The 11,154-nt window shown below is 40.6% G+C and overlaps 1 long non-coding RNA gene across 1 annotated transcript; it reads left to right on the forward strand.

Moving 5' to 3' along the window:
- Positions 1–260: 260 nt before the first annotated feature.
- LOC135575583 (uncharacterized) lies at positions 261–10,903 on the forward strand. Its single transcript, XR_010466590.1, has 2 exons — positions 261–498; positions 2,677–10,903. It is a non-coding gene; the product is annotated as an uncharacterized LOC135575583 (long non-coding RNA).
- The last annotated feature ends 251 nt before the right edge of the window (positions 10,904–11,154 follow it).

Genomic DNA, 11,154 nt, shown 5'->3' on the forward strand with positions numbered 1-11,154 from the left:
TATTTTAAATAACCATCTGCTCTCCCCACAGTCTGCTACCTCACCCTTAATTTCTTTATTTTTTGGATGTTTATTTTGATTAGCCTTGTCACATGGTGCTATAAGGAAATCTTGCTTCACTTCACAGGCAACTGCCATGTTGATACAGAAAACTGGCTTACAACCAAAAAGATGTTATTTTTTTTCCATCTCTCCCCCCTGCCTTTTTTTTTTCCCCAGAAAGCAGTTTTATGTAACGAAGTGTTGTGTAAGGAGGAGAACAGCAGGGAGTGCATCAGGACTCATGGATTTTCTTTTCATCTCTGTCACAAATCCACTATGACATATTGGGCGAGTCAGTCCAGTCCAAATCTACTTATTGGGATCAATGCAATAGCTGCTGAAGTCACTTAAGCAGATCCACAGTCACACCTGGGTAACAAAGATTAAACTCTAACCTGGAGCAAAAAGAGAATCTTGCAAGAACCTTCGGTATCAGGGAAGAGCTGATGTGCTAAAGTAGGTCGCTTTTCTTTATTTGCATTAAAATTACTGGTAGAGACAGATCATGAATTGCAGACTAATATTCATATTTGCATCCCAGGTTTGCATGTTTAAAGTTTATAATATATTAATATCTGCTCTTTCTTCATTAGATATGGAACTGACCTGTATGCACAAGATTGTGGTAACTAAACAGCCATAGTCCTGGCTGGGGAATTTGTGCACGTGATGGAAATGGGACATAACATAGCAAATCTCTCCTGGAGGAGCGAACAGTCATGAAGAAATTGGTGTTCATTTTGCAAATGCAAATTTGACTAGTCTGGGTTGAATGAAGGAAAGTGATTTGGCTTCCTGTGAGAAACCCTTTCAGAGGAAATATGGTTCCACTGAGTCACATACATTACAATTCTTGTAGTATTAAAACTCCTGTGGTGCTTCATTTCAGTTACACTGGATTTTTCCTTTGGACTTATCTTAGTGTTGTCTTGGGGTGGGTAAAACCGACTCTGCTGACCTTGGATGTGCTGGTGTGGAGGCAGGAGGGAGACTGGACTTGAGCCCCTGGGAACAAACCCTAATTAGTTTAATGAGCCTTCTGAGAGCATTAGTGCACAACCTGGGTTTATTTGTTCTCATCTCTTTTATCAGTATAAGCTATAATTCTGCTGGTAAAAATGAAAGGAGAATAAGGTTTTGTGGTTTTGTCAGGGACTTCCCAAGTTCACTCAAGGTGTGATTTTTATGTTACAAAACACAAAGGATTCCTCCAGCAGCTTTAAAAAGATATTTTCAACTGTTTTAACATCACATGCGGCTCTCAGTGGGGTGTGTCAAGAGCAACTCTTCAGTAATCAAAACAGTTCTTAAGTTTCTCCCTGAATTAATGATATATTGATCTCATTATGTAGTAGTTTTTAGATAGATTTGAATATATTTACCTTGCCTTTGCTGGGGCTAGATTAACTCACATTATTATACGATTTCTGCAAATTGAATACCAGCACAGGTAGTCAGCAGGCCTATTCTATGTCTGAGCCCCAAATTGTTATGTTACCAATGAAAACAGGAGCACGAATGTTCTCAGGATGGATTTTCCTTTATACTTCCCTTTGCTTGTCCTAAACTCCATTCCATTTTGCCTTCTGTCAGGGTTTATTCTACCTGCCCACTCTGACAGGTTTTTCTGGGGAAAACAAACACAACCTATGACAAACTTCAAAAACCCCAAAGAAGTGAAACTTTCCAAAAACTTTAAGTGATTTTATTTTTTAAAAGAGGAGGGGAATAGAAAAGAGAGGTTTTATTAATTTAAAAATTAAAAGGTCTTAAGTACTAATTTTATTCTGCCCCAGCTACGCTCAGAATGATCTTTTGCCTTCCCCTTTGACTGAAAAGACATGGATTTTGGTTCAATGTCCAGGTATTTTTCTTCTTCATATGGCTATCATGTTAGCCAGAAAATTCAGGAAGAATCCCTTTCCATCAGGCATTTGTAGATGTTTCTTATAAAAACAGCCTGTGATCCCAAGGGCTTATAGTCTTCAGTTACTGAAAGAAACAGGATGGATAAAGCCAGATATTACAGCAAGCCACTTGAAATACTTAGGTGTCCCAAAAAGGAGGAAAGAAAGGCTGATTTTCAGTGGATCAGAGATATTTCACTGGTTTCACCTTTTAACTCATTTTCCATAGGCATTTTTATCTTAACAGACTCTGAGTTTCTGTCCCAGATGGTAAGTTTTGGGTTCATTTCACAGGACAGGAAGAGTTCCCAAAGAAATAAATGTCTGAAAAACCTATTAGCAGCAGGAAACCTGGTGAAGAGGAGGGGCTTTGTTAATGTTCTCATTGAGAGAAATGGGTGCACAGCCCTGAGGAGACACCAGAGAAGACACACAAGAAAGAGTCATTAATAATATTGCAATAATTGGGGAAGACTTCAGACAAAAAAAAAAACGTGCCTTAATAAATACTAGAGAATCCAGCCGTAAAACACCAGTTTGCAGGCTACTGGGCTTCATTGCTTGTGGAACAACATCTTTATGAATATCCTGGGAGCATCCAGTTTCCTTCATCCCAGCTGTTACTCCACGCTGTGTCCTGTAAGTGCTTTGATTTTGTAGGTGAGCTCCTCAGGGCAGAGACATTTGGTGATGGAAACAGTTAAACAACTTTTCTGTCTAACTACAGGCTTCCCAGATGATCTCGGAGTACAAACAGTGCCCTTCTGCTTCCTTATAGACTGCTATAAAACCCACCGTGCAACACTTCATGCTCTGAAAGTCTTTAATTATGAAGCAGGTATTCTACTGAACATGGGAACGCGGCACGTCTTTGTCATCTGCATCTTGCTGGCTGTGATTTTTCTGCCTGGTGAACAGTGATGGAAACTTTCCACCTCTCCCCGCTCCTCCAGGTTGTGCCGCAGGGCTCTCTCACCTGGGAATGTCACCCCAGCTGTAACCTGTGGCCCAAATTTCAAACCTTTCCCACAACTGGCATCATTTGGGGTTGGGGTGGCTGAGCAGAGCTGTATTACGAACCTCTCAGCATCACTTCTGAGTCAGCCAAGGGCAAAGCTGTTAAATGATGTGAATTAACCCCTTTAGCAAGTGCTGGGCATGTGTCCCTGAATCTCCTGCCCCAGAAGGCAGAGCACAAGAACCATCAATCAAGGCAAAGCTACTGACAACACTGTGCTGGCAACTGCCCAAAGACAGTGCACGGCAGTTACATGAAGGCTACAACAAATTGCAGAAGCTGGAGCAATGTTATTTTACTTCAGTGCTTCATCTCCTCTTCTATCCCGAGATGGCATCTACTAACCAGGATTCATCCCCAGAACAGGAATATGCTCAGGACAGTCTCCAGAACCCATTAATTTAGTTAACTACAGTTAACTACTGGACAAACTGGAGTAGAGGAACGAGTAATCGAGAGCAAACAGCAAGTGTGAAGGAGGCTAAAGAACTGATGAACTCCCCTCTTCTTACACAGAATGTGTTGAAGGGATACCTGTGTTTAAATCATACCTACCAGCTGGCATCTTTTCCTAATTATGCCTCCAATTATATTTAGTCTATGAAAATTGTCAGGTCACACAGTTCTACCCAGATTGCTTTTTAACTACCTGAATCAGGAGTAATTGGAGGCATTGCCCCAATATATAATATACTTGACAGCTGCAATGAGTGCTTAATTTCCACAGGGAGTTTTCCAGCCCACATTGAGCTCTGTGCTGCTCATGGTACTGGAGTGGTTTAAAGCCAGATCAAGCCTATTTACAGAGACAGCCACAAATGGGACCTATCCCTGGTGGTGTGTGCAACAGTTCAGCTCCATCCATCCATCCATCCATCCATCCATCCATCCATCTTCCCTCCATCCATCCTCTCTCCCTCCCTCCATCCTCCATTCATCCTCCCTCCCTCCCTCCATCCTCCATTCATCCATCCACAGAGCAATCTGCCTCTTCTCTGTCTCCTGTGTCTGAAGATTGTCAGTCAGAGTATTGCTTGGAGAACAAGGAATTCTGGTTTTGATTGAGAAATTCTGTAATTCTCGTAAATTAGAATACCTGCAGGTGACCGAGTACTATTTGGAGCTACAGCTGCAGGGAGATTTTTGTAAGTAGCACTTCCACTTACAACTTAATCAAATTACTACTAAGCTTATGGCATCCCAAAGCTTTCAGAAAGCTGGTGGCACCACTTTTTGCTGTAACAATAGCCTGAAATTCCTATTTTCTGTTCAGTGATCACATTTACTAATTCGTGAGATGGCCATGTAGGCACTTGTGATACAAGAGAACTGGAAAATCTATTTAGAGGCAAAAAAGGCAGCCTTAATGTTACTAGAATGTGTTTCCAGATGTTGCTTTGCCCATGTCCTTACAGCTGTCATGGCACTGGGTGTCACCGGGTCTGCCCTGGCTCTGGGTGAATATTCTCACACATAGAAGACAAGTTACATTTGCTGGTGTTTTACTTTGTGCAGAACAGCAGTATTTAAGCCATACTTAAGGATTCAGCCTCTTATTTTTCATTAGCAGCTTCAATTTTTGGTTGTTGCTCTCTCCTCCCATTCAGAGACCCCTTAGTTCTCTTTGGAGAATATTTAAAACAAAAGCATGTCCAATTTAGCAGGAACAGCCCTCCTTCCCTAACAACTTGATAAATTATCTGCTGCAGTCATTTCTGATTACATAATTTTAGCATTTTATGACCTTAATTCTAAACTGGGGCTGGACTTGATCACAACATAAGAAGTTTATGTGCACTCTGACTTGAGCTCTGCCTCAAATCTCTGCTGGTTTTCAATCACATGCCTCTCGGGGGTAACAGAAATTTTCAGTCTGTACAGAATTTGTTCCCAGGTTTAGACGACTCTTGATTTCTGCTGAAACATCCCAATACTGATTTATTTTTGCAAGTAATGAATGAGGCTGTAAGATCCAACAGAAAAAAATATTTCCAAATCCAACTATTTTTATTTTTTTAATGTGTTTACCCCGCTCAGTAGGTAAATGGGTATGATGACTTCAATAGTTGTAATTTTCGTCTGCTTCTATTATGTAGCATATACTCAGGAAAGACTGTAGGAGAACATAAGATAACCTATGGTTAGATATTTAAATCTCAACATTTCTGTAAACACTGTAGGAGAGACTTCTGCAAGTCCTGCCAAACTCAATTACCCACCATAATTACACAGTATTTAATGTGTGTGTGGCCTTGTGGCCTGCACTTCTCTGTGTGAAAAAAGTGGAGACTACATACCTGGTTTCCACCTTTTTTTTTTTTTTTTTTGTGAAGGTATAGCAAAGCAGCCATGAAATATTTCAACCTTTTCCCATTTCATCTATAATTTGGTCTTCTTTTGCAGTAAGTAACAGATCCGTATTTCTCTGTGCTTGGTTATCCCACATGGCTAGTGTTCTGCATGGTAAAGAATGGAATAATGTTTTCAAATAATTAAATACATGAGTTAAATTGTATAACCAAAGTCCACGGGAACTGATACCAAATGCTTCTGAAAATTTTTCCTAATATTTTATCCTTATATATATAAAGTGTGTATATATGTATGTATAAAGTATAACTTATTATTTCTTCATGTAATAATTTCTCGGGAGCATTCAGGAGAGCAGCAGCACTTAATAATCTAGTAAGGTAGCACTTCTCTGATGGCAACATTACGCCTCTTTGTCTGCGTGTTGGTCCCTGATGCTGCTGAAGGAGATGAGGAACTGCGGCCTGAGCTCAGCATGGGCAGGATGACGGCACTTTGCCTTTCACAGGCTGGGGATACACTTTTAGTCTCTGTTTACTCAGCTGAGAGAAATGGAGAGGTTTTTCCACAGGGTAACTTAGGTTAGACTTTTGTCCTCTGGAGATGCTCAGCTCTTCCCTTGGGTGGGTACCACAGTGCAGGGATGAAGCCTCTGCAGAGTTGTTACAGTATATTGCCCTCAAAGAGCATAAAATACAGCACTTCAGGGGATATTATTGAGAGAAAAATCTTGAGTTCACTTTCCTGAGGGTCTTTAATGACCTGTTTTAAGAAATGCAATCCCAAACAGGCTTCCTACAGGAGGAACTGGAAGGTGCATGACAAAATTAAAGAAAACTCAGAGCTCTTGCGCTGCGTTACCTAACAGTTAAATATTTTGTTGTTATGTTATTTGTTTTGTGCTATTTAGTGGGATGCTGACCAAGCTGCACAGGGAAACTGTCATTAATTATTAAGAAATTGTCTAATCCATCAGGACATCAGTACTGCTATAATGTTTCCCCTGAGGAGACAAAAAGAGCCTGGAGTAAGGAGCTGGAGGTGTTCCAGTAGGAACATGCAGCCCCAAAAAAGCAGTCTTACTTTTTAAATCTGTTAAATGAAATTTCCAGATGTTTCCTTCCTCCTCAGTGTTGCACACCAAAGAAAGGTTCGCTTTTAGAAAATGGAATTTGCTTTCTAGAAAAGAAATACTGCTGAGGGGACTAAAAGGCAGTATCCTGAGGGACTGAAATCCTCTGTCAAGAAAATTGTCCTTTGGGCACTACCATGGTATTACATGAAATAATATAAAAGCTCTGACCAGGGACTGCTTTGTAGTCATAGTACTGCAGTAAAACCCTATTGAGCTTAAAGCCAGAAGGGACATCAAATCCTATAGTTTTGCTGCCAAGTGTATCACAAATGCAAAATTTCACCTATTTACCTGGCTTTTGACCTATTTTTGTTTGTCTGATAGATGGCCAGGAAGACACCCAGTATTGATCTGAAGATAAGATCTTATTTACTCTATTGCAGTGTCTGGCTTCAACTTTTAGGTGCTAAATCCTGTTATGCCTCTGGGACAGCAACCCAGAACCAGGCATGCATCAAGTACCAGAGATGGTCCACCATGGTCACCCTCAAAGAGGATTTGGGGCAAATCTACTTTTTCTATGTCAGTAATTCTCTATTGTGTGGCAAAATAAGTCAAAAAAAGTGCAGCTTCTGTAGCCAGGTATGAACAAGTACTAAATCTGTGTCTCTCAATTCTCAGTCCTTACACTTGGGGAGTAAGCATCCGTCTTCTGTCTGATATGGTAGTATTTTACTTGACAGCAGGAAAAACCTTGATAAAATTTTTTCTATGAATCACTTGAATTTAAGAAAGGATTTTTGTTCTATCTCCTGTTTCAAACTTTTCTTCTCCTCTCTTCTCTTAAATCCCCGAATTAGGAGTGAAAGGCTCATGAGCTTCCCTCTGCAGTACTACGGGTGCTTTCTGTCAGCTGATAAAAAGGCTTTTCTAACCATGCAAGCAAGCCTGTGAGGCTGCGAGAGGCATCTTTGTGCTTAAATCTGGTAGTTTCACTCTCCCTCTTTGCAGTTTCAGGTGTCCCTGGTTCATCTTTAAACTCTGGAGTAGCTGGAGCATCTCAGGATGCTCTGCATCTGGCTGACAGATACAGCTGCAGATGTTTGTCTCTTGTGTTCAATACCATGCATCCCCTCCCTTCTTTAAGTATGTTTGGGGGGGCATGATTGTGAGCAGGACCTGATCAGAAATGTTTTTGGTGGAAAAAGCAGATTCTTTGGGGTCCTCCACAGGAGCAAAAGAGCAGTTAGTATAAAGACTTTGTTAAAGATTGGTTCTAGTGTTCCAATAAATTAAATTTCTGGTTGAAATGAAAGAGCATCTAATTAAGCTTCACTGTCCCCCCATGATCTTCAGAACAGCCTGGAATGATATTAGTCTCCCTCAGGGTTTAATTTATATCCCAGACTTTCAGGAAAATACCGCTCTGATTAATCGTGGCATCAGAATTTGGTGAATAAGTTTGCAAATAATACAGTAATCCTTGTGCACATTAAAGACTCCGCTAATCCAGGGTGAGAAGTTTCAACATGGCAAATGTTATCCTGACACAAGAAAACAGCTTTCCAAGCAAAAATGATTTCTGAAGGGGTTTTGACTGCTCTGTGCTTCAGTGTCTGGTAAGTTTACCAATAATCAAATACACTGCAATTTAACTAATTGTCTGATTAGGGGCAATTCCCTAGACATTATAACATGTCAGTTTTTCAGTGACAGAGCTGACAGATTAGTCTCATTTCATTGTTATAAATCACAGAGTATGACTTACTAGCAAACCTGAAGTATGGAAATGAGATACAATGAAATGCACAACAACATAGAGACTGTGGTGTTTATATTTTATAAAGCAAAGGAAAACAGCAAAGGTACAGAGAGTGCCTGTGTGCAAATGGATCCCTTACTAGTGAAATCAAACCTTACTATGTTGAGGCATAATTATGTGGAATAAACATAGAAATTTACATTTTTCATATGTGTTCGGTCCAAACACAGTTTGCTTCATCGAAAGTTCATACTAAGGAATTGATAGCAAAAGGAGTGAAAGTGAAAGAGGTTATATATGAGAGTGAAGGAAAGGGATGGGAACAGCACAGCTATAATGTATCAGAGGGAATGGGCCTGAATTTCACATATTTCCAGCACGATTTCTCCGGGATCTCTGATGCAGAAACAAGGTTCAAACAGAAGTGGCTACTACCATTTTATTAGGTCATCTATTATCAAGCCATAAACCATATCAGTGGAAGTTGATGATCGTTGTGTTGTTTAATACGGTACTATCCAACTTTTCGTGAGACAGAGACACAGCCTGGAAATTGTCAGGGGTGTTTTTAAACATCAAAAAATATTTTCAAAAATATTAATCTGACTTGTTCCACCACTACAAACTAGATTAAGGACAGTATATGTGCATCGACGTCCTGAACTCTCATAGTGAAACTGGTTTTGAAAAGGACTGAGATAGTCCAGCTTTCCTGCTGTACATGGAGAGACCCCATTGCACACCCAGCCCCGAACTCCAGACCACCTCATCACAGCCCATATTCAGATTTTTCTCTTGGTTTCCACCCTCAAATGTTGGCTGTATATCTTGAGTGCTTGCTCAGTGCTCAGTGCTTCTTGCTCCATCCTCAGCAAACCCTAAAGCAACACAGTGTTCAGCAAGGGGCAGGAGAAAGGTGGTGGGGGAATTCATGGTTCACCCTCCTCAGAGGAAGGGTGATTTCTCCCTTGCTTTGGTTATAAAGGACATTATGGGGTTTTCTATTAGAAAACAGGTAAGAAAAGGTGCATCTTTCAGTCCCTTTGTCAGGAGATGCTCCATGGTACGTTGTGTTCTGCTGTTTCAGGTGGATAATTGTCTCTGCTTTTGTGAGTGCTGCTACACAATCTGGTTTTAAAAAGTGCAAAGGTCTTTGCTGGTAGAAAAACCTCTTTTATGAGCTGTTTCCATTTGCTACAGGAAATCTGACACTGTCTTTGCCTAAGACCATGGCCTTTTTTGTGTTTCCATCAATCAGCCCCCTTTCTCCATTAAAGCCTGCCCTGTAGCTTCAGATCCATTTCTTTTCTTGGACATCAATGCATTTGCCAGTGCCTTGATGGCTTTCAGTTCTTGGAATGTCACTGTTTCCTTTGTCCTTGCATCTGAAGCAGCTGAGATGCAGATCTGCTCTTTACAGAGAACTGGAGCATCAGTCAAGTTGATTACAGCAAAGCTGGCAGGTTCCAAAAGTTGCATGAAAAATACACTCCTTTTTTGGCAGGCAAATTGTCCCTTGAAAAGGAAGTTCTGTCAAAGCTGAGCTTGTCTGGATCTGAGAGTTTCAAATAATTTGTGTAAAACATACATACTTCGTTTTTCCCACAATGTGAATACCTCTGATGAAAAGAAATCATCTCTCTTTACCATTCTTTTAATGTCCCCTAAATTAGGAAGTAGTACCAAATAAAATAAGAGTCCATTATCAATTATTATTCCATAACCTTTCCATTCAGACACAGTCTTTGAAAAACTCATTAAGGAACTAGCAGTGGCTAATGTGTGCACTCAAAATAATGCACATTCATACTCTATTTTCAGCAAGAGCAGCCGAGGTTCATTAACATTATACACTATCAAATGAATTCACTTTGGGATAATGCCATTCGATTAAACTACCCACAGCCCACTTAACTGGAGCTTTGGTGTGTGTTTGACAGACACTTTAAACTCCCTGGAGATCCTCTGCTTTCCCATTTTCATTCCAGCCCCTTCCAGAGGCCAGATTCTGTCTGCTCACAAGTTGATTAGTGACTTGCTCTTTCCATGGAGTTTCTGGGGCTTAAGTGAGATGAATTGCAGAGCTAAATGTTGTCCTGGCTGGGGAAAGGTAACAGAATGGGATCCAAAATAATGAAGTTAACAAAAGGGTAGTTATTCAGTTATCCCTTCACAGCCACAGCTCAGAAAATGGGTTTCAGGTAAGACACTGGGCTAGGATTCAAGAAATGAATTAGCATTAAGCTCAATTCTTAAACTTGAGTGAGATTGTAGACCTTGTTTACCCACCTCAGCTGTCTGCTCACAAAATTAAGACAATGATTTTTCCTACCTGCAATCTCCCTTTAGCTTCCAACGTGTTTTTGGCAGGTCCCACCTCTCAGTGACAGTTCGTGCAGTGATTGTCACTGTGGGACTCATGTGGGAAATGCAGAAAAGATGCAAATTGACTGATTTGCACACATTTGTGATGTGAGAAGGAGAAGAATGGCCAACCGTGTCTTGGAGCTTCAGACAGATGGTGATGGCAGGATGGGACCATCCTCATCTCACAGGGATGACAAGTTCTGAAAACCCAATCAAGCAGCCAGCCAAGAATCCTGCAGATGAAGCTGCTGTGACCACCAGCAGGTGTTAAGAAGTGGAACCAGCAGGATGAGGATCCCTCGGCACATCCTGTGGGTTTTATTGAAATGACATTCAGACGAGGACTTTATTTCTTCTAGGTGGCAGCTCTATGCAAATTAAAAAGTGGGTGTCAATAAATACACACTCAGGGATTGCCTTTATCATGCAATTTGATTTTTATTTGAGTGTTTTGCTGTATTTCCTTAGAAAAGTGAAGAAACAAATACTGCGTTAATAATTAATGGATTTGCTAATTGAGTTGTTGCCCTTTCCACTGGTGTGATTAGCAAATATTCACAGATTTTTGGGACTTCTTTCCATTAGGATGAGAGGCGGTTGATGTCTGACTTGTATGTTCTTTAAACATTAATTTATGAAGAATACACTCACATTTTCAGCGAATGTTGCAGAA

The sequence above is a fragment of the Columba livia genome, chromosome 16 (assembly GCF_036013475.1).
Source record: "Columba livia isolate bColLiv1 breed racing homer chromosome 16, bColLiv1.pat.W.v2, whole genome shotgun sequence".
Taxonomy (NCBI): domain Eukaryota; kingdom Metazoa; phylum Chordata; class Aves; order Columbiformes; family Columbidae; genus Columba; species Columba livia.